Source organism: Jaculus jaculus, chromosome 10 (assembly GCF_020740685.1).
Source record: "Jaculus jaculus isolate mJacJac1 chromosome 10, mJacJac1.mat.Y.cur, whole genome shotgun sequence".
NCBI lineage: Eukaryota > Metazoa > Chordata > Mammalia > Rodentia > Dipodidae > Jaculus > Jaculus jaculus.
Window position 1 is genome coordinate 62,226,721 of NC_059111.1, and position 24,528 is coordinate 62,251,248.

Consider the following 24,528-nt stretch of genomic DNA (forward strand, 5'->3'; position numbering starts at 1 on the left):
AATGGATATCCTGGAAAAATGGAAATTGGCAATTTTCTTAAGATTTTTATTAAAAACGTCTTTTCTTCAGTAATCAAAACAATATGTTTCCTTTTTCTTCTATTAATAAATTAGAATATACAAAACAATTACTAAAATATATACAAAATTATTCACTACTTCGCCAATTACTTTGCATGAAACCTCCACATGTTACTGAAAATGGGAGTATGTGAACAAAATCTTCCTTATAAATTAAATAAAAACTTTGGAAGGGCCATGAAATCTTGTGCAAGAGGTAGTTTATTCTCCAAGTCAGATGACTGAATAAAGGTTTCAGAACTCATAAACACCAAAAGCCCCACCCTCAGGACATCAAAGAAAACACACTTCTGGAGATTTTCTTGTTTCATCCCACTTAACCTTGGCACCACTCTGTGCCTTTAGTTGGAGTGTCTGGATCTGAGACCCAGCTTTGCCAGCCAATGTCCAGCTATGTGACCTTGAATAAGTTACCACTCAAATTGAGCACGTTACCAATCATGTTTTTTAGAAGCAAATTTAAGCAGCTGCAATAGCTTCCATTCGAGGAGGCTGAGCGATGAGGGGCAGGGATGTCAGCTGTCAGAGGTGAGCAGCACTGCTTTTCTTGGGAGAAGCTGATGAGCCCAGCAAGGGCCTCAGCCCTGCACTGCCTGTGGGCAGACTAACTGATGTACCTCATTTCAGGTCAAGGTGGGCTGGCAAAATTTAGCTGTTTGGCAGATGAACTGTGTGCCCCATAGCAATGTGGATATGACTGCCTTTTCTCTACTCCACATAGGTCCCATTGAATGCCCCCCTGCCAACAAGGCTGTCATACCCCTGAGATGAGGGGGCAGTGTGGAGGTGGGTGTTTCTCTAGCAGAATTTTCTTCCCTGGCCCCACTCTAGACAACTGGTTGAACAAGTGAAATGTTTTGTGGGGGAGGGGTCCTGTGCTCACTTCACCCACAGCTTTAATTGTATTGTCATCATTAACTTACTTGCTTTTATGTGTGTATATAAAAATCTAGGAACCATGAATGAGAGAGAATATACATGTGAGTAGAGCTTAATTAATTTAATATGACTATTTCCAAATACATCCATTTTCAACCAAGTGATATAACTTTATTTTTCTTTATGTCTTAACAAATAAAGTCCATTGTGTGTAGACTCTCTATATAGACGATTTTTGTATTCATTTCTTTGTTCTTGAACACCTAGGTTGGTCTAGTAAACACTGGTGTGCAAACATCACTGTGAGTTGTTGACTTAGAGTCTTGGGGATCCTGGAGTGCAGGAGTGGTATAGCCAGTTCATATGGTAGAACTAGTCTAGTTTTTTTTCCCCACACATACAAGGTCATTTTATTGATCTGTCCTACTTAGTATTTCTTTTAGAAATATTTCAATGGATACATCACGTGTTGGTTCCATCTTTTCCCTCCTCCCTTTCCCCATTCCTCTGGGGGCCCTCCTCAGTGGGGTTGCTGATATTCCTCATTGGGTTGTGAGTTATGCATTGTGGGAACAGCAGTCAGGTACTAGGGGGAGACAATGCCTCTAGGCATGGCATCCCTACCTGTGGCTCTTACAACCTTTCTGCTCCCTCTTGCACAAAATTCCCTGAGCCTTGGTTGGTGGGTGTTAAGTCTATTTCAGTGATGGGCTCTTAGGACCTCTGGATTTCTGCTTTGGTAAGTGTTGAGAATTCTCAGCATCTGTCTCCTTCACCTTGGTGCTGATTGTCAGTCTCACCATGGAAGCAGCACTCTTGCTCATCTCCCCACTTCCTCTGTGGTTTCTCCTGGGCCTTGGCTGACATGTGAGGGGTGGTTTATCTCCTCAGGTCTCATTACCTTCTGAAAAAGGAAAACAGATTCTCCAACTGAGAGTGAAGTCAGCATAGGTTAAATGGTGTGTTATTGATTTAGGGAGATTTTGATGGATGTGGGCCCTCTTTTAGCCAAAGACTAGTGGGAACTTGACATTGCAGAACATAATGTTTGTCTCCATAGGATTCAGACCTGGTTCCCAGTTCCAGATATGGGTTCCTTTCCACTGAGTGGATCTCTTAGCCAATCAGAAAGCCATTCATTTCCCACCAAGGCTGTGTGCCACCATTGCACTGGTGTGTACTTCCTGTCAGGCTGGTTGCTTCTGAGTTGCTTAGACCTCTGCTTGCACAGGCTGTTGTTGGCCACTTTCCCCCAGTAGCTCATGTAGCGCTTTCCAGCACTAGATGGGCTAACTGTTTGGAGACTGGTTCTCTTCTGGATTCCAGCCAGGTCTCTCCATGTTCTGTGTCAGCAGCATATAGTGTCTTCAGCAATAGGGTCTTTCTTTTACCTCAGCCCGTAATCAAGAATGAAATCTTCATATAAATTTCAGTGTGGTTGGTCTTGTTTATATTCCCACCAGCAGTATATAAGGGTTTCCTTTTCTCCACATCTTCATCAGCATTTGCTGTTATTTATTTTCTTAATAACTTACATTCTGGCTGGGGTGAGATGGAATTTCAGCATAGTTTTAATTTGCATTTTTCTGATGGTTAGTGAGGTCAAATACTTTTTTGTATGTTCATTGGCCATTTGTATTTCCTCTTTTAAGAACTGTCCATTTCATTTGCCCATTTATTGATTGTGTTGTTTGATTTCTCGTTGCTTTTTAAGTTTTGGTATTTTCTGGACATTAATTCTCTGTTAGATGTATAACTAGCAAAGATTTTCTCCCAGCTTGTAGGTTGCCTTTTCATTTGATTAACTATTTCTTTTGCTGCACACAGGTTTTTAGTTTCATGAGGTCCTATTTGTTGATTGCTGGCCTTATTTCCTGAAAAATAGGACTCCTGGCCACAAAGTCCTGGCTTCTGCCTATATCTTGAACTGTTTTCTCGACTTTTTCTTGTCACAGTTTCAACTCTTACATTAGTCTCTGGTGTATTTGGTGTATTTTTTTTTTTTTTCCGAGGTAGGGTCTCATTCTAGCTCAGGCTGACCTGGAATTCATATGGAGTCTCAGGGTGGCCTTGAAGTCCTGGTGATCCTCCTACCTCTGCCTCCTGTGTGCTGGGATTAAAGGCATGCACCACCACACCTGGCTTGGAGCTGATTTTTGTGAAGGCTGAGAGATAAAGATTTGGTTTTAGTCTTCTACATGTAGATATCTAGTTTTCTCAGTATCACTTGTTGAAGAAGCTGTCTTTTCTCCCATGTATATATTTTAGGAACTTTGTCAAAAATCAGGTAGCTGTAGGTGCATAATTTCATGTCACATTTTTATAATGTTAAATGCAAAGGACTAGGAAAAAAGTAAGATCTTGTAAAGAAGTATTTTAAATCTGGAATCAAAATTTATAGTTGTAGGGCTAGAGAGATGGCCTAGTGGTTAAGTCATTTTTCCTGTGAAGCCTAAGGACTCAGGTTCAATTCCTCAGAACCCACATAAGCCAGAGACACATAGGGGTGCATGCATCTGGAGTTCATTTACAGTGGCTAGAAGCCCTGGAGTGTCCATTCTCTATCTGCCTTTCTCTATCTCTCTCAAAATAAATAAATTAATTTAAAAAATTGCAGTTGTAGATGTGCCACAGTCTCCTGTAAGGTATGCTCATTAAAACATACATTCTAGGGCTAGAGAAATGGCTTAGTGGTTAAGCACTTGCCTGTGAAGCCTAAGGACCCTGGTTAGAGGCTTGATTCCCCAGGACCCATGTAAGCCAGATTTACAAGGTAGCACACGTATCTGGAGATTGTTTTTTGGCTGGAGGTCCTAGCATGTCCATTCTCTCTCCCTCTCTCCCTCTTTCTCTGTTGCTCTCAAATAAATAAATAAAAATTTAAAACTATTTTAAATTTTTGATGCATATTCAAGAACTTATTTGCACATCTACTTATATTATAGAAGAATTTAATATCAATAAAGGAAAGACTAAATACATTGACATTCTATATGACAGTCATTAAAAAGAGTGTCCATACTAGGATAGAAAGCTGTCCATGATATTTGCGAATTAAAAAAGAAGTACAGGGCTGGAGAGATTGCTAAGGTGGTTAAGGAACTTACCTGAAAAGCTTAATGACCTGAGTTCTGGAGTTTAATTCCTTAGTACCTACATAAAGTCAGATGCACAAAATGGTGCAAGCATCTGGAGTCTTTTGGCAGTGGCTGGAGGCCCTGACACATCCATTCTCTCTGTCTGCCTCTCTTCTATTTCTCTCTGCTTGCAAATAAATAAATAAAAATACATTTCCAAAAAAGAAGTACAGAACAAATGAAATCTTATTTATTTAAAAGAATAAGTGTTCTCTCTGAATATACATTAAGTTACATGGTGCGTGAGTGTGCAAACATACACACACATATAGGTATTTTTTGACTTATAGAAGATGGAGTTAGCACTCAATAAAACCATCATAAGTTGAAAATATTACAAGTTGAAAATGCACTAAGCACACCAAACCATACATTATAGCTTAGCAACACAGAATAGTGTAAAGTATCGATTATTTATCCATGTGATCTCCTGGCTAATGGAGAGGTATGGCTTGCTATCCAGAATCTCAAAAGAGTATTGGGGTCGCATACCCTAGCCTGAGAAAAGATCAAACTTCAAGATTCAATGTATGATTTATTCTCAATACATATTGCTCTTGCATCATCATAAATTTGAAAAATTGTAAGAAAGCTATTGTAAGTCAAGAATTGCAGGTATGCACACACATATATAATGAATGTGTGCATGTAAAAATAATAGAATTCTCATGGCATTTGTAAATAATTATTCATTGGGAGTAGAAATGATGGTATTTCTGTATTGTTTTCTTTTTTATTATGTGGCGGTAATAAGTGCATTCATAATTTATGCTGTGTGTGTGTGTGTGCATGTGCGTTTACATGGGCTGTGGAAGTCAGAGAACAGCCTGTGGGTGTTTGTCCTCTCCTGGCATCTTTTCTGAGACAGGCTCTTTCCTGTTGTTTGGCAGCTGCCAGTGCACCAGTCTAGCTGACCAGTGAGCTTCTGCATTCTCCCAGTTTTGCCTCCCATCGATGTGAACACATTGAGATCACATATGTCTGCACAACTTTGTGTCTGGCTATATATGGGGGTTGGGGAATCAAACTCGGGTCAGTAGGCTTGCAAGCAAGTGCCTTTGACCACTGAACCATCTCCCCAGCCCCTAATTGAAACCATTTTTAAAAGGCAGCACATACCTGCCTCAGATTTGACATTTTAAGTTCATGCCCTCTTTTAAAAAAAATTTATTTTGCTTTATTTTTATTTATTTATTTATTTGAGAGAGACAGACAGAGAAAGAGAGAGAGAGAGATAGGAAGAGAATGGGTGTGCCAGGGCTTCCAGCTACTGCAAACAAACTCCAGACATGAGTGCCCCCTTGTGCATCTGGCTAACTTGGGTCCTGGAGAATCAAGCCTCTAACCGGGTCCTTAAGCTTCACAGGCAAGTGCTTAACCGCTAAGCCATCTCTCCAGCCCTCATGCCCTCTTTTAATGTGCATCCAAGAATGCCTTACGTGTTGAACTGGGTTGTAGCATCTAACTTTTTAGTGTGTGTGTGTGTGTGTGTGTGTAAAATATATTATAAATATTATAAATATGTATTTTCCCCTAGACTCTTGATCTTGCCATTTCTGCTTGAAGAACAAAAATGGTGGAGAGTTAGAATGACTTTATCATCATCCCTGCTCTTGATGGTGGCATGCCTCACACTGTTACATTCCAAGGCTTCACTTGTGGGCCAGAGAAATTTTAAACCAACTTGCCCTGTGGCAAGAAAACAAAGAAAAAACTCAAGAGTAATTGGCTTCAATAAATACACAATCAGAATTAATATTTTGATTAACCACTGAGGAAGTAATATCACATTCTATCCAACTTAACAAGTTTTTCTGTGGGAACCAACCCCACTGCCTAAAGACGTGCTGCCTGTGGAGATGAGCAGCGGTGGAGTGCCTGGGGTTTCCCACTCCCAATTCTTCCATGCAGCCTGGTTCCTGAGGAAAAGGAAAGTTGAATTTCAAATTCATGTAGAGAGGACAATGCCCCGCTCTGCTTTCCACTCAAGAAGTGCTCGTTTGTCAATTGTTTTGGGTGTACCATATCTTCATGTAAATTTCTAAGTAACAGAATCATGGATAGATATAACAAAATTGTGCATCCCCAGATATTTGACATTTTGGGGAAATGCATCATTCTTCTATTCTCTTTTAACTTTAATAAACTCACTCATTTACTGTTGCAAAAGAGTGAGTGCCTTCACATATGGATGAGAAAACACACACACACCAGAGGCCCCTACAGTACCAAGGGGTTCCAGGTGTGTGTCCTGCCCATCGGTGGGCAGACAGCTCCTGGAAGGTGACCAGCTCATGGGTTCACCTCGGTACCCCCAGCCCAGGCAGCCACCAGCAAGGCCAGGGAAGAGCCTTGCCTGGGGCGGTCGGGCACACAGAACGCATTCCAGCGCTTGGCATCTGCGGGAGGGCTTGCTGCGGGGCTGCTGGGAGCCTGGCTCTGGGGAGCAGCTTCGCCCGCGGAGGCGAGGCTCTGCGCCGGGAGCGCTCCACCTTCCGTGGTGTCCACGACTCAGGACGAGGGAAACTTTGGGATTATCACAAAGATCCCGGTCCTGGCTGGGCCTCGCCCGTCGGCTGGGAGCGGTTCTGTTTCCTGTGCTTTTAGGAGTGCACGTTTGTGTCCGTGGGCAAGTCCACGCACTGCGCTGTCCTCTTCTTTGCAAACAGCTGCGGGGCGCGGGTAGGGGCCGCCTAATGCCCATCAGAACCTGGGGAGAGCGGCTCTGAGCGAGCTGCCGAAAGCGAAGACGCCTGCCAGCAGCCTCTGGGAGACACTTTTACATTTCAGTTCTTCTGAAAGCCCGTATGGTTAAATTAACTAAAATCTAATTTAAAAAAAAAATTCTGAGATTCTTCCAGGCCTACTTCACGTCCTCACACCAGGCCCCGCTGGAGGCCCCATTAAAACGGCAGCTCCCACTGGGAAAGAGACAAAAGCCCCTCTCTGAATGGGCACGCTGAAACAGTGATGGACTCTCAGAACTGCTTTTCTTTTCTTTCTTTCTTTTTTTTAATCCATTAAAAAAAAGTTACCTCTGTATTGACTGTGAGAGAGTATTTATTTAGCTCTCCACACTGTGGGAAACAGAGGCGGTCTCCCTTATAAGGACACCCAGACCTTCTTAGGACAGGAAAGAAATATGAATCCATAACATGGCTGAACAAATTCCTCCTCGCAACTGAATTCATGGAATGTTTTGGACGTGAACAGCTTAATTTTGGTGTGGTCTGGGACAAATTAATATGACTCAAATCCCACCTCACACAGGAAGCTTCCTGCTTCTGATGAAGTGGGTGGAGTGAATACACTCCCTTTCTTCAAAATCCTGGCCAACGGTTGTGTCTATTAAATTTAAATGTGGCTTCTCCTCTCTCCCAGCCAGAAAACAATTCAAAAAGGAGCAGTGACATTAAGAGCAAACTAAAAATACATCTAATTAAGTTCACTGTCAAGGGCTCAACATGTGACTATGTGATGCTTCGGGCTGAATGAATATAGTGAGTTTTGGTGTGACAGATTAAAATCTACAAGAAGATATTCCAATACCTTTTTTTGGGGGGGAATGAATATGTCCAACATGGTGATCACGTTTTTAGTGTTTTCCACAAGCCCCAGGTATACTTACTTCCACCACAAAGGCTTAGGGATTCACAGGGATATGTCACCCTATTGTTCAGAAGACAGACTGGACTTCCACACAAACAGGCTCTGCTGCTGTTCCATGGAGATGCTCAGAGGCAGGGAAGGTCAATACTATGCTCATTTCAATGAATGTTGATGGTATCTCCTCCAGGGTTAAATTTCTTAACTTTGCAAAGTGGCAAAATTATTACAACCTCATGTGTGTGTAGGTCCTTGAGTGACAGCTACTGCAAATATCAGTACATGCCTTGAGTTTAGGAGCCATCTCCATGTTGCTCATTCATGTTACTCTGTTTTTATAGATGACAAGGAATCTTGGGAAGGATTGCCTCCCAATGATTAATACTCTATCATTTTTATTTGGCTTTAAAATACATCCTATGATTATTCTTCCTGGTGACTTTTGAAGGTAATTATGGTGGGTTGAGTCCTATCCCTAAACCACTGTTAATCGGGGGTGGAGGGTGGGGGGGAAGCTCCAAAAGTAAGGTGGGTTGCTAAGTACTGTGGGGTAGAATGCCAGGTGAGGCAGCATTTACGAGATGCCTTTGGGCCCATGTCAGCAGATGAGGATTATATGACTTAGGGACCATGGAGTGCGGTCAAACCCATCTGTGTGACAGCTCCTAGCGTGGTGGGCTGTGTGCATTTAGGACAATGCTGCGATTCTTTGCCTGTAGTTCTTGGAACACATGTGTCTTTCCAGATGCATCTGCTGTACATCATCTTCCTATCAGAATACTGTGCTGACCAAGACTCAATAGGAGAGATATGTCATTTAATATCAGAACCTCTGAAAAATGCTTACCAGTAGAAGGTTAATTCATGAAGTTTTTGTGTGTGGTGTGCATGACGCATGCATGTGTGTGTGCTGATGAGGTGCCCCATTTACTTACCTGTGGGCTTACTGAGGAGGCTGAGGGAATACTAAATGCCCTGCTTAGACTCCCCTGCCTGCTTTTCCCTTGCGATGAACTGACTCCATTACTGATTCCAGAACTTGCTGTTGGTGAGTCCTAGTGATTCTTTGGTCTCTGTTCCCCACAGAACTAGGGTGATAGATGTGCATGGACATGCCCAGCTGTTTTATGTGTTCTTAAGACCCAAACTTGGGTGGCCTCAAATCCCTTGAGCCCCTCATGCTTGTGTGGGGAAGCTCAGTTAACAGCTCAGTCATCTCTCAAGTCCCCGTCATTTATTTGTAGCAAACACAGAAACACTAAAATATCAGGTCATTGGGATCCTTGTATGAAACAGCATTTGTTGATAAACAAATGGAGAAAGGATGCCAATGGTTTCAGTAAGGGGATCAAATGTTACTCAACCCCTTTGTGACAAACTCAGGCCCTAACTTTAGTTGTTTTCTACCACTTGCAAGCCGCTATATGTTGCTGTCTCCAGAGTCTGGAACACTTGCCTGTATGACACTTAAATCAATTTTAATGATCTAAGCCTTTAAGATGTGCTTAAAAGGTTTATAGCAAAAAAAAAAAAAAAAAAAAAGAAAGAAAGAAAAAAATTTTCTTGGTTATTTAGTGCTGCGGCAAAATTGATCAAGCTTCTCAGGGATAGTTTATGTTCATATGTTAATAATGCCTAATCCCTATATTTATTTACCCCTATATGCATGGTTTAAGCACTGCCCCATGCATTCTGGAATTGAACATAGGACATGACATCCCCGGCCAGTAAATCCCTTGAATGAGTGCATTTTCTCCCTCTGGGCCTGTCTCCTTCTTGCCCATTGTCTGTCTGCTTTTCATGCCTGTCAGGCTGTGGCCATGACTGCACGTATAAAGGTCAGGACCCAGCAGAGAGAGCAGGCCCTGCAAAGGCGTGTGGGTGAAGCAGTACAACGCACATGGAATTTGTTAGCTCTCTCCCTCACTCCCAGGGCAGGCTCCGATTGTTTCCTGTGTGGCAGGGCACCCACCAGGAACTCTTCTGAGCCATTCCAACTGGGAACTTTGAAACTACAACCTACAAAATAAACACCTTATCTATAGAAAAAAATTACATTATAAAACACATTGTTTTGTAAGCCTAATATAGTCTAATATAAAAAGATGTAAATGTCAAGCGGGGCATGGTGGCACACCTTTTAATCCCAGCACTTGGGAGGCAGAGTTAGGACAATTGCTCTAAGTTCAAGGCCATCCTGAGACTATGTAGTGAATTTCAGGTCAGTCTGGGCTAGAGCAAGACTCTACCTCGAAAAAACAAAAACAAACCTAAAAAGATGTAAATGTTTTAAAAGTTACCTATATACAGGGCTGAAGAGATTGCTCAGTGCTTAAAGACACCTGCTTGCAAAGCCTGATGACTTAGGTTCAATTCCCTAGTGGCCACATAAAGCCAGGTGCATCAATGGTGCGCGCATCTGGAGTCCGTTTGCAGTGACCAGAGGCCTCAGGCATACCCTTTCTTTCTTTCCTTTTTACTTTCTTTCCTTCTCTCTCTCTACTTGCAAATTAAAATAAAATGTTCCTATATGTGTTCTTGATTGGATCATGCTTGGAGTAACTTGCATTAGACTCCTTTGCTACATAGAGCAATGATACACGCTAGGCAAAATATTAAAGAGTGGTAATTTAAACATACTGTAGTGATAGCAAAGTAAGAAGAAATTGGAAGCAATTTGACTTTTGAAATAAAGGACAGCAGAGAAGATCAGTGAGTGTACAGATACTCTTAAAGGCACATCCCAGTCCACTTGGTGCAAGTAGGGAGAATTTATGGGGAAAGACTGGTCAGGAAGCAGTGCTCAAGTGATTACATATTGAAGGAAGAAATGTCAGAAGAAGGATCAAGGGGATGGGTGGTCTCTCCACATACTCATGTCTCCTCTGTTCCTGCAGTGAAGCCTGAAGGACCCAGGTCCGGGAAAACTCCAGGGTGAGCGTGGAAAACTCAAGCTGGGAGACAGAAAGGACAGAGCAGAGATTTCAACTCCTAAGTGCTGCATGGCGCAGACTAGCTTTGAGTTTCTCTGTTGTCTCTGCAGCAAATGCCAGGCAAGCTAGACCATGACCATACAGAATTCTCCTCTCTGTCTCCCACATCACTGTAGGAGGGCTGGGATGACAGATGCTTGCTTCTGTGTCCAGCTGCTATGTGGATTCTATGTGGATATCAACTTAGGTCCCTGACCTTGTGTGGCAGGCACTCTATCCACTGAGCACGGTCTGGACTAGCTTTGGGTATTGCTAAGTGTAAGAGATGTGGTAATGTTTTCACATTTCTACTTAAGTGCTAGAAAGGTCGTGCCTGTGGAGTAGAGACTAGAAATCAGATTTTGTCTCAGGACTAATGACTGAAATGAAATAGATGTGATCAGGGCGTGAGATGCTACAAGCCTCTACAAGTTCAAGGTGATCTAAAGTAACTTACTGCTAGCTCTGAAACAGAAAGTCAGCACTGTTTAGAAGAAAAATAAAAACAAGCGTCTATAATACATTTTTTCCACAGTGTTCAGGATACAATAAAACAATTATCAGGCTGGGAGTGGTGGCACATGTTTTTAGTCCCAGCACTCGGGAGCCAGAGGTAGGAGGATCACTGTGAATTTGAGGCCAGCCTGAGACTACACAGTGAATTCCAGGTCACCCTGGGCTAGAATGAGACCCTACCTCAAAAACAACAACGACAAATTACCAGACCTCTAAAAACAAGGTAAACGTGGTGAAGAGTAAATGACCAAAGGTGACAAAGACTTTAAAGCAGCTAGAATAGGTTAATTTAAGGACTTAAAGGATAAAATAGTCATATGACTTGGCATATGGAATGGAGAGTCTTAAAAAAAATCTTTGCATATTTGTGTTTGATTGTGTGTGTGCCACAGTGCACATGTGGAAGTCAGAGACCTTCAGGCTTGGGTCCTTCCTTCCACTTTGTTAAAGGCAGGCATACTGCTGCGCATGGCAGGTTAGCTGGCCCGAGAGCATCTCAGGATTCTCCTGTCTCCACCTCCCATCTTCTCCTAAGAGTGCGGAGACTATAGATGCTCACCACTGGGTCCAGCTTTACATGCGTTTTGAGGATATGAACTCAGGTCCTCATGCTTGTTTGGGAAGTACCTTATCCATTGAGCCTTCTCACCAGCCCCACATAAAGAATTTAAATGGAGAAATAGAAACTAAATAAAAATTCTTAAACTGAAAAGTAGAATATCTGAAGTAAAATTTCATATGTGGTTTAAAGCAGCATATTGGACCAAGGAGTTGAAATATATACATATCAATGTGAAGAATGGTTTTGTGAAAACAGCTTTAGGTTCCTATGAGGAAGCATGAGACAGTTTAACATACATGCAATCCGATTTCTGGAAGAGGAAGAGAGAAAAAGAATAATCGAAAAAAATCCCCAACTGCAATGGAAAATATCAAGTTGTAGATTCAAGCAGCTCAGCAAACCTCAAGCAAGCCTAAAGAAAAAATTGGAAAAAGTTGTGACAGCAAAAGACATCACACTCAAGGAACAGTGGTACTAGTGGTCCTGGATTTTGTAGCAGAGGCATTAGAGACAGGAACAATGGAACATCCTTAAAGTGCTGCATGATAAAATCTGCGAATGCAGAATCTTCTTCTTAGTAAAAGTTGTTCTATGAAGTCTTCCCTGGTAAAGAAAAAATTTCAAACAGAAAGCAATGATGCTAGGTGCAAAGTCAGACCAAATGAGGGAGCAAAGAGCAGCAGAAATGGAAAAATTAAGCAAATTATAAAATGTTTTTCTTCTAATTTAAAAGAACCCACCAAGCTCAATGCTTAAAGCAACATTTATAACATTGTACAGTAGTTTTTAAGATGTATATGGATATATAACATGTAACTGAATAGAATTTTATTATTTCTGGGATTTTACCTTTTACATGAAGGGAGTAAAATATTCATTGAAAGTAGGCCGTGGTAATTCAAGAAAGCATATTAAGATGTGCAGAGCAGTTTGAAACTACACAAAGTTATACTTAAATCCAAAATAAAGTGTTTAAAATGTGACTAACTCAAAATAATTCATGGAAGAATAAACAACAGAAAACAATGGAACACATACAAATAGACAGCAAGAGGTTTAACATAAATCCAATCACATCAATACTTACACTAAATATAAGTGAAATGGAATGGGTTTAAAATAGCAGGATCCAACTATATACACTCTATAAGACATGCACCTTCAACATAAAGGGACAGGTTGAAAAAAAATAAAAATATAATACAAATTGTAAGGCAGAAAGTAAAAAGAAAAATCATGCAAAAGACACAGATTGTTGTATCAACTAGTGACAAATGTGCACTTCAAGCAAAGGGGTATTGAAAAGTGTTCCAGAGCATTAAAAAGCCAACTCATCAGGAAAGCATAATAATGTATATGCACTGAGTAAAAGAACTTCAAAATAAAAAAGCAAACATTGACATAATTAAGGAGGAAAATAAATCCAAATCCTAGTTTAACATTACTGTCTCAGTAACTGATTAAACAACTGGATGAAAATTCAGCAAAACTGTAGATTTTAACACTACCAACCACTTTGACCTAATTAACATTTATGGGATATTATACCCAATAACTTTAGAGTAAATGCTTTGTGAAATACAACATTACACACACACACAACAAAAAGTGATCATAGGGCTGGAGAGATGGTTTAAGGGTTAAATGCTAGCCTGTGAAGCCTATAGGCCCTGGTTCAGGGCTCGATTCCCTAGTACCCACGTAAGCAAGATGCACAAGGGGGCCCATACATCTAGAGTTCATTTGCAGTGGCTGGAAGCCCTGGTGGGCCCATTCTCTCTCTCTCTCTCTTTGTCTGTTCGCTCTCAAATAAACAAATAAAATAAAAGAAATATTTTTTTTTAAAGTCACAATACTTCATTTTATACCAGATGCTGGGAAGACTGGAATACTCAGAAACTGCACACTGCACCCAGGGCTAGGGGAATATAAAATAGTACTGTCCTTGGAGTCTTGCTTGGTCATTTCTTATAAAATGAAATACAGAGCAACCTTATTGCTCAGCAAAACCATTCCTAGGTCCTTAACCAAAGAAGCTGAATACATGCCCATAACACATGAATGAGAATATTCATGGAAGGTAGAATTTCTTAGAAGAGGGGAGAAGTGAACTTTAAAAAATAACCTACATGTTGTCTGTTCCGTTTTTCCAAGCTCGCTGAACTGTGTGCATGCTCAAGTATGTACTAATTTTATAGCCCCTTCACTATGTACTAATTTTATAGCACCCCCATCCCACAGGCAAAAACAAATAGATCTCATGAATGCTACTCTTCCTCTCAGTTTTTTTTTTTTTTTTCCCCACAAAACATAGAAGGAAGTGGGAATATCTGTAACTGAAGATTGGGAAGCCCTTGCCACTCTGTTCATCACTCTTATTTTCTTTTTAACACTTGGCTTATTTGTTTCCTGACACAGAGTCTCACTATATAGTCTAGGCTGACCTGGAACTTCCTATGTTGCCCAGGCTGACCATGAATTTTTGATGCTTCTGCCCCAGCCTCAGGAGCGCTTGCGCACCGTGACACACATTTCTGTTTGCCTGGTTTGTGGAAATGGAAGTTGTTTTTAATTCCTGGAAAGGGTTAAAAAAGGGTTGAGGAACTGGTATGCTCAAGTGGGACATTCTAGAGACCTTGGCATGCATGGCAGAACTCTTCTTGCTATTATTCTTGACGTCACCATCCCGCTGCTGCAGCCCGCCCCGCAGAAACAGCCGGGGACAGGCGCGGGAGACCTGTGGGCAAAGCCCTGACGATCGATCCATCGAGTGCTCTGAACAGGAGCAAACGGCACAGTTCAGATGAGAGCGCGAGCGTCAAGAGCCATGGGGCCTCTGTGGTTTTTGTTTTGCTCTCTTTATATCCTGGGCTGGCCTGGAGCTAATGGTAATTCTCCCGCCTCACACTCCAGAGTGCTGGGATGCCAAGGTGTGTGGGCACGTCTACGTTACAAAGTTGGCACAAAATATAAACCTCCAATGTCTGAGAGACTTCCAGGGGTCCCTGTGAGGCAGCCGAGTCCGGAGCACACGGTGTAAGCTTGTTCCAGTGTTACAGAGACCACCGCCCCTCCTTCTCTGCTCCTCTCCTTCGCTTTGATTGCTGAACGCGCAGAAATGCGCCCAGGGACCCCCACGTGACCGGGAGAGGGGGAGGAGGGGAGGCCAGTGACAGCACAAACCTGCGCACTTTCTATATACCTTTCTTCTCCAGGAACGTGGGAGTATTCTGTCATTTACAAAAGAAGGCAAGAAGGGGGCTGGAGAGATGGCTTAGCGGTTAAGCGCTTGCCTGTGAAGCCTAAGGACCAGTTCGAGGCTCGATTCCCCAGGACCCACGTTAGCCAGATGCACAAGGGGGCGCATGTATCTGGAGTTCGTTTGCAGTGACTGGAGGCCCTGGCGCGCCCATTCCCTCTCTCTATCTGCCTCTTTCTGTCCGTCGCTCTCAAATAAATAAATAAAAATGAACAAAAAAAAAAATTAAAAAAAATAAATAAAAAAGAAGGCAAGAAGGAGGAAAGGAAAGATGATAATCGAGGGAGGAGAGCTGGAGAGATGACTTAGTGGTTAAGGTGCTTGCCTGCAAAGTCAAAGGACCCAGGTTCTGTTCCCCAATACCCTAGTAAGCCAGATGCACAAGGTGGCACATGTTTCTGGAGTTCATTGGCAGTGGCTGACACTCTATCTGCCTGTTTCTCTTTCTGTCTCAAATTAAAAAATAAAATAGAATTCACATTTCAAAAATATCAAGGAAAGAAAAGGAGAGGGAAAGAGAGAAAGAAGAAACAGATGGAAGTAAAGGAAGGAAGCGAAGTGGGGATGTAGCTCAGTGGCAGGCTGGCCCAGCACCTGAGGGAGGGGAAGGGGAACGGAGGGAGGGAGGCAGGGAAGAGAGGGGGATGGAGGGAGGGCGTCAACAGGCTTTACTGCGGAAGCGAAGTGCAACCTAATCCAAACTTTCAGTGGTCAGGAAGGTCAGGAAGGTCAGGACTGGGCCTATGAAGCCTAAGGACCCAGGTTCCATTCCCTAATACTCACACAAACCAGATGTACTAGGTGGAGCATGCATGGAGTTCGTTTGTAGTAACTGGAGGCCCTGGCATGCCCATTCTCTCTCTCTCGATCTCTCTCTTTCTCAAACAAATAAATTAGATTAAAAAAAAAAAAAAAAGGACCTGCAGAATCACAGAACAGCCTTAGAAAGCTAAAGAAGCCGTTGAAGGAAATACGAAGCGACAGGAAACGATTGTATTGTACAACAAAATTTATAGTTTTATGATACATTTAAATTATTTACCACAATAAAACTATTTTGTCGTTATTAACTATTTGAGGCAAACTTCAACGTGCATGACACTGGGTATTAAATGTAACTCCTTGAATTCGGTTGGGGATGGGCTCCAAGATGTTGACAAATGAGAACTAGTATTAAGCAACAGTGCCATCTAGTGGCTACTAGGTGTCACTTGCCTCTGCACGGGGTGGAGTTCTAATCACAGATGCACAGGACAGGATCCCACTTGAGGATCCTTCCTATTTCAAGAGCTAACTAAAAGAAGTTATCAAGGAGATGCTAGTGTCTCTCCAGTCTCATTTCATTGTTATTTTTAGCCTACTTTTATTTTGGTGATGTGACCTGTGTGATACTTGATTTGGCATTTGTTGAGACTTCTTTCCAAGGCTAGCCTGTGCTGGGCTTTTGTTTTGTTCTGTAAGCATTTAAGAGAATAACCGTTTTTTTTTTTTTTTTGTTGTTGTTGTTTGTTTGTTTTTAATTTTTACCTGTACCTAGGAAGTGTAAATATCAACTGTGTTTTTCTTTTTTTTTTTTTCTGTAGCCTCTTTGCGGGGGGGGGGGTTGTAAAAACCATTTTTGTTCATACAAATGACAACGTCTTCCTTTATGACTGGTTTGTCAATGTCTCCTTGTATTTTGTCAAATTTTATCTCTGTGTACCCTGTGAAATGCATCAAATTCATGGCTGTATCTTCCATTTCCTTCATACAATTTTAATTTTTATTATGTGTGTTTTTAAATTATGTAGTTTCGCCTTCATTTCCATAATTGCCTTTTGCTTTCAGCTATCTTTTATCCACTACTAATGTCCCTACTGTAGCCTTCCCTAGGAAGGAATTTCTATTATCTCTTAAATTTCTTTGTTCTTTCTATGTCGTTTTAGTTAAGGTGTGTCTCTTGTAAGCCATATATGATTGCTTTTAGGAAACAAAAACATTCTAGGATTTCTATCCTTTAAGAGGTAAGTTTAATCTCCTTACATATATTATGACATTATTGACATGTTTAGTAAACTGCTGCTGTATTTTGTGTCCTTGTACTTAGTTTTTCTTCTTTTCTTATAGTCTAATGGATTTCTTTTACTCTTCCCTCATTTTAGGACACATTGTATCATTACTATTATTATTAACATTTTTTTCTTTTGTTTTAGCTAGTTTAGTTGTAAAATCAGTTAGATATACATATATGATTGCCTATGTACCCACCTCTTAGCTACACAAAGATTTTTGTTGCTGTTGTTTTGTATTTTGAGGTAGGGTCTCACTCTAGCCCAAACTGATCTGGAATTGACTAGGTAATCTCAGATTGGCCTGGAACTCATGGTGATCCTCCTACTTATGTCTCCTGAGTGCTAGGATTTAAAGGAACCACCATGCCCAGCACAATTTGCAAAGTTTTAATTACCTAATATTGGACATAACTGCTTCAGATCTTTTAAAATAGGAAAAACCCCAGTGATTCACTGGAGTGATTCCCCTCTGTAAACCTCCTCAGTTTCATTTCCCTCTCTTTGCCTCCAGAGTCACTTTCCTCACAAATGTAATGTCTAATTTGGTGCATGATTTAAATTAAGTATGTGTTTTCTTGTTAAGCAATATATTTCCATACTTTTGGTGATTAAAATGCTTATACAAACAAGAATCTCTTGTATGGACATGGCTTTGATATTAGTGTCCCTCTGGCTGGGCATTTTAACTTTCGTAGAATAGCATTCCATTCATTTTACATTTTTATGCATGTATAGTTCCTACTAATTCTTCTGGTGATGGGATTTTAGATTTTCTTATTTCTTTTTTTCTTTTTTAAAAAATTTTTTATTAGCATTTTCCATGATTATAAAAAAAAATCCCATGTTAATTCCCTCCCTCCCCTCCCCCCACTTTCTCCTTTGAAATTCCATTCTCCATCATATAGATTTTCTTATTTCAAACAAGGTTAGAATGCCATCCTTTTATATTTCTCCATATGCAGTGCACATGTGTAATAACTTTTCTAAAGTAACTAAATTTATGGACCCTTTAGAATTATCTTGAGGGCTGGAGAGATTGCTTAGCGGTTAAGGCACTTTCCTACAAAGTCAAAGGATCCAAGTTTGATTCCCCAGGACCCACGTAAGTCACATGCACAAGGTGGAGTACGCACCCGGAGCTTGTTTGCATTCACTCCCTCCCCCTCCCCCTCCCCCTCTCTCTGCCTCTTTCTCTCTCTCAAATAACTAAATAAATTAAAGTATTAAAATAATTTGAAAAGGATGTAAATTCCTCTTCATACATTTTAAAATATAACTGCTAAAAATTTGTTTTAAATTAGAGTAGTCCAAATTATGTGATTTTTGGTTTACTATAGACACTAATATTTTTAAGATACAACCATTCAAATGTCAAAGCATGATGATAAGCATACCATGAATATAAAGGAACATGGAGATATTCTACCATAAGACTCTCAAATGTTAGTCTTCTTTCTTTCTTCTTGAATCACATTTCCAGTCTTATCTTTTTTTAAACTTATCCTCAAGATAATTCATTAAAAAAAATTTTTATTAGATGTGGACATATTTAGTATGTAAACATCACATGTTGATACCATTCTTTCCCTTCTCCCTGTCCCTTTTCTGAAGAGGTCTTCCTCATTGGGGATGCAGGTCAGCCCCATGGGGATTGTGGGTCATGCATTATGGAGCCAGCAGTCAGTTATGGGGGAGAGGCAATGTCTCTGTGCAAAATGTCCCAACTTGTGGCTCTAACAATCTTTATGCTCCCTCTTCCACGAAATTCCCTGAGCCATGCTGGAAGTATTTTGAGTCTACTTCAGAGATAGGCATTTAGGAGTCTCTGGATCTCTGGTTTAGTAGATGTTGAGTGTCCTCAGTATCTATCTCCTTCACCCTTATGCTGATATCAGGTTCACCAAGAAAGTAGCACTCTTGCTCATTTCCCCAGTTCCTCTGTGGTTTCAGCTGGGGCTGGGGTGGAGTGTGCTGGGTTGGTTATCTCCTCAAGTCTGGTTCCCATCTGAAAAAGTGAAGCAGATTCTCCAATGGAGAGTGAAGTCAGCACCTGTTAAATGAGATAACCATTATTAATTTAGAGAGAATTTAAAGGGTGTAGACCCTCTTCTAGCCTAATATTAGTGGGAGCTTGACAATCGAAAGTGGAATCATTATCTGGATATTGTTTTGATTTGTTTCCCAGTTCCAGATATGATTTCCTTTCCACTGAGTGGATTTGTTAGCCAATCCAAAAGTAGTTGGTTACCCACCATGGCTTTGTGCCACTATTGCAATTGTGTGAGCATCACATCAGGTTGTTTGCTTCAGAGTAGCTTGGACTTTGAGTTGCTTGGACAGATGATGGCCACTTTACCCCAGTAGCTCATGTAGCACCTTCCAGCACTAGATGGGCTAATTGTCTGAGGACTGGCTCTCTTCTGGGTTCCAACCAGGTCTCTTCATGGTCCATGCTGACAACATATGGTGTCTTCAGCAGTAGAGTCTTACCATTAACCTTTGGTGGGTAATCAAATGCTCTGAGAGAAGTCTGTCTTGTTTGTTTTGGGAGATCTAGTAGGTCTCTCTAATCAGCAGCTCACTGCGAATATAAACCACATCTTTGTACAGGGAATTACAGGCCAGTGCCAAGGGCGAAGAAAAAAGAAAAAGACAGAGAAGAAAGAGAAACAGGAGAAAATTGAGTTTAGGTTTCATCTCACCCTCTCCAGGGCCATTATATTCAGATGCTTTTAGTCTAACTTCCAGGATATAGGATTCTATGGTACCAGTTCAATTTAGGTTCAGTTTTGTGTCCCCTCCACCATTCCTCTCCCCCCAAGCCCTTCCCTCTCTATTGTCCAGGCCTTGAGATGCTATTCAGGTATACCAGCAACTCAAGCTGATCCAGGTTAGGAAGCTTAGATGAGTGAGACCATGTGACAGTTGCCTTTCTGTGATTGTGTGAGTTCACTTAGAATAATGATCTGTTCCAAGTTCAACCATTTTTTTTCACACATTTCATTGTGCTATTTTTTTTTCTTATTGCTAAGTATAATTCCATCATGTAGACATACCACATCTTGGTTATCCATTCATCCAATGAGGGCACCTGGGTTGATTTCAGTTTTTAGCTATTATGAATTAAGCAGCTATAAACATGGTTGAGCAAATATCTCTGAGCTGAGATGTGGAGCCTTTAGGGTAAATGCCTAGTAAGGGAATAAATGGGTCTATTGGTAACTCTGTATTCATCCTTTTCAGTATTCTCCATATTGATTTCCATGGTTTTACCAGCTTACATTCCCACCATCAGTGAATGAGGGTTCCTATTTCTCCACATCTTCACCAACATTTGTTTTCATTTGATTTTTTTTTAAATGCTTGCTATCCTTACTGGGGTAAGGTGGAATCTCATAGTTGTTTTAATTTGCATTTCCCTAATGGTTAGAGATCATTAAACATTTTCTTTTTTTTTTAAATATTTTTTGTTCATTTTTTATTTATTTATTTGAGAGCGACAGACACAGGGAGAAAGACAGAAAGACAGATAGAGGGAGAGAGAGAGAATGGGTGCGCCAGGGCTTCCAGCCTCTGCAAACGAACTACAGACATGTGCGCCCCCCTGTGCATCTGGCTAACGTGGGACCTGGGGAATCAAGCCTCGAACCGGGGTCCTTAGGCTTCACAGGCAAGCGCTTAACTGCTAGGCCATCTCTCCAGCCCTAAACATTTTCTTAAGTGTGTGTCAGCCATTTGTAATTCTTCCTCTGAGAACCCCCTATTTAGTTCTCTGCCCCTCTTTTGGAGTGGGTTCTTTGATTTTTTATTGTTTAGGGTTTTTTTTTAAAGCTCTTTATAGATTCTAGATATTAGGGATCTGTCAGTGGTATAGCTGACAAAGATTTTCTTCCATTCAGTGGGTAATCTATTGGCTCTGCTTATGGTATGGTTTTCTGTGCAAAAGCTATTTTAGTTTCATGAGATCCCACTGGTTGAGTGCTTGTTTAGTTTCTTGAGCTACTGGGGTTTTGTTCAGGAAGTCCTCCCAGCCCTATATCATGGAGAGTGTCTCCTCTTTTTTCTTCCAGTAGTCAAAGAGTTTAAGGTCTTATATTGAGGTCTTTAATCCCTTTGAACTTGATTTTTGTGTATGGTGAAATGAGTGGGTCTAATTTAATTTTTCTACATATGGTCATCCAATTTGTCCAACACCATTTGTTGAAGATGCTGTCTTTTCTCAAGTCTACATTATTGGCACCTTTGTCAAAGATCAAGAAGCTGTAGTTACTTGACCTAATGTCTCAGTCTTCAGTTCTGCTCCATTGGTCTGTTTTTGTTTTTAATTCTAGTACCATGCTGTTTTTGTCACTATGGTTTTGTAATATAGCCTTAGATCAGGTATTGTGATACTACCAGAGGGTTTTTTTCCCCCTGAGGATATGTTTGGGTATCTGAGGCCATCTGCCATTCCATATGAATTTTGAGATAATTTTTTTTTCAATCTGTGAAGAATGATGCTGGTATTTTTATTGGTATTGCATTACATCTGTATATTGCTTTTGGTAGAGTTGTCATTTTCACAATATTAATTCTATCTACCCAAGAGAATGGGAGGAATTTCCATCTTCTCAAGTCCTCCTCTATTTCTTTCTTGAGTGGTTTTATGTTTTCATTATATAGGTCTTTCACACATTTGGTTAGTGTTATTCCAAGGTATTTAATTTTTTTTGTTGCTATTGAACATGGGACAGCCTCACTGATTTCCTTGTCTGTATATTTATCCTTTCCATATAGAAAGGCTACTGTTTTTTGTGCATTGATTTTGTATCCTGCTTCTCTGCTGAAGGAATTTACCACCTTTAGAAGCTTTGAGATGGAGACTTTCGGGTCACTTGTATATAGGATCATGCCATCTGCAAATAGGGCTCACTTGACTTCTGTTCCAATTTGAATAACTTTTATTTCTTTCTCCTGTCTTATTGCTTGGGCTAGTACTTCTAATACTATGTTGAAGAGCAGTAAGAGTAAGCACCTCTGTCTTCTTCCCTATTTTAGGGGGGACTCCTTGAGTTTTTTCCCATTAAGTATTATTTGCACTTTAGCAGCTTTATATATAGCCTTTATTGTGTTGAGATATAAACCCTTCATGCCTTTCTCTTTCCAGCATTTTGATCATGAAGTGGTGTTGTATTTTGTCAAAGGCCTTCACTCCATCAATTGAGATGATTGGTACTTATGGATAAGTTTATTTATGTGGGGTATTACATTACAAATTTCTGTATGTTAAACCATCCCTGCATCCCTGAGATGAAGCCTACTTGATCAAGGTGGATAATGCTTTTGATGTGTTATTGAATTCAGTTTGCAAGGATTTTGTTCAGGATCTTTACATCTAAGTTCATTAGGGATATAGGCCTATAGATTTCTTTCCTTGTTGCATCTGTTTGCTTTTGGTATTAGGGTGTTGCCAGCTTCATAAAAGGAGTTGGGAGGATTCCCTGGTCTCAGGTTATGCAGAACAATTGGAGAAAAAAATGGTTTCAGTTCTTCAATGAAGGTTTGATTTAATTAAGCTGAGAAGCCATTCAGTTCTGGACTTTTCCTTTTGGGGTAGTTTTTTGATTATCTTTTCAATCTTCATGGATGTGATAAATTTGTTTAAGAGATTAATTGCTCTGAGTTTCATTTTGGTAGGTGGTATGTGTCTAGGAATTTATCCATTTTTTCCAGATTATTTAGTTTTGTAAAGTAGAGGTTTGGGGAGTATGCCCTGATGATTCTTCCAACTTAATTGATGTCTGGTATGATCTTTCTTTTCTGATTTTGTTAATTTGAGACATCTTGTTTTATTGTTGATCAAATTGGCCTGGGGTTTTATCAATCTTGTTTATTTTTTCAAAGAAGCAGTACTTCATTTCATCTATTTAAAAAATATTTTCTTAGTTTCCAATTCATTAATTTATAATCTAATCTTGATTATTTCTTTCCATCTGGAGCTCTTTGTATTGGATTCTTCTTGTTTTTCCATTGCCTTTAGGTGGACAGTTAGGTTATTAATTTGGGATCTTTCTGTCTCTGAAATGAAGGTATTTAGGGTGATGAGTTTTCCCCTCATGACTTCCGACTTCCTTCATTGTGTCCCATATGTATTGGTAGGTTGTGTTTTCATTATCATTCAATTCTAGGAATTTTATAATTTCTTTTTTGAATTCTTCCATGATCCGTTTATTGTTTAAAAGTGTGTTGTTTAGTCTCCAGGAGCTGGTAGAGTTCTTCATGTGTTTCTTGTTGTTAATTTCTAGCTTTAGAGCATTGTGATCTGACATGATGCAGGAAGTTACTTTAATTTTCCTGACTTTATGAAGGTATGCTTTATGGGCTAATATTTGGTCAATTTTGCAGAAGGTTACATGGGCTTCTGAGAAGAATGTGTATCCTGTAGAGTTGGGGTGGGAAGTTCTGTAGATATCTATTAGGTCTAGTTGATCTGTGATGTTGTTGAGCTCTACTATTTCCCTGTTGATTTTTCTTCTTGGATGATCTGTCTATTGATGATAGTGAACTATTAACGTCTCTGACTATGATGGTATTGGTGTTTATTTCTGTTTTATTATTGAGTAGACTTTGTTTTACAAAGTGTGGTGCACCTGTGTTTGACTGACACACAGACACACAGACACACAGACACACACACACACACACACACACACACACACACAGTTATGATTGTAATGTGTTTGTGTTGGATCATTCCCTTGATGAGTAGGAAGTGACCTTCTTTGTCCTTTTTGATTACTTTTGGTTTGAAGTCTATTTTATCAGGTATTAATATAGCAATACCCACTTGATTTTTATTTCCATTTTCTTGGAATATTATTTTCCAACCTTTAACCTTCAGGAGGTGTCTATATTTAGTAGTGAGATGTGTTTCTTGAAGCCAGCAGATACAAGGGTCCAGTTTTTAGATATATCCTGGTAACCTGTATCTTTTGATGGGTGAGTCAAGACGATTAATATTTAAGGTATTACTGTGCTAGTTGAATTAATCCCTGCCATGATGAGGTGTTTTATGGGGTTTGGTGATTTCTTGTGTTTTGTACGATTTTGAGCCTGGTCTATTGTGGTTATTTTTATCTTCTTGTTGGCTCTTGGATTTTTTGACTCTTCTGTGTGGAGAATTCCCTCAAGTATTCTCTGTAGGTTTGGTTTTTGTGTTCATATAATCATAGAGTTGACTTTTTTCATGGAAAGTTTTCCTCTCACCATCTATTATCAGGGATACTTTTGCTGTGTAGAGTACCCTGGGTTGGAAGCCATAGCTTTTCAGACTTTGAAGTGTTCCATTCCAGGCCCTTTTGGTTTCCAGGATTTCCACTGAGAAATCTGATATAATTTTGATGAGATTGCCTTTGTATGTTGTGAATTATTTCTCACTTGCTGCTTTTAACAATCTCTCTTTGTTTTTGTTGTTAAGAGTTTTAAC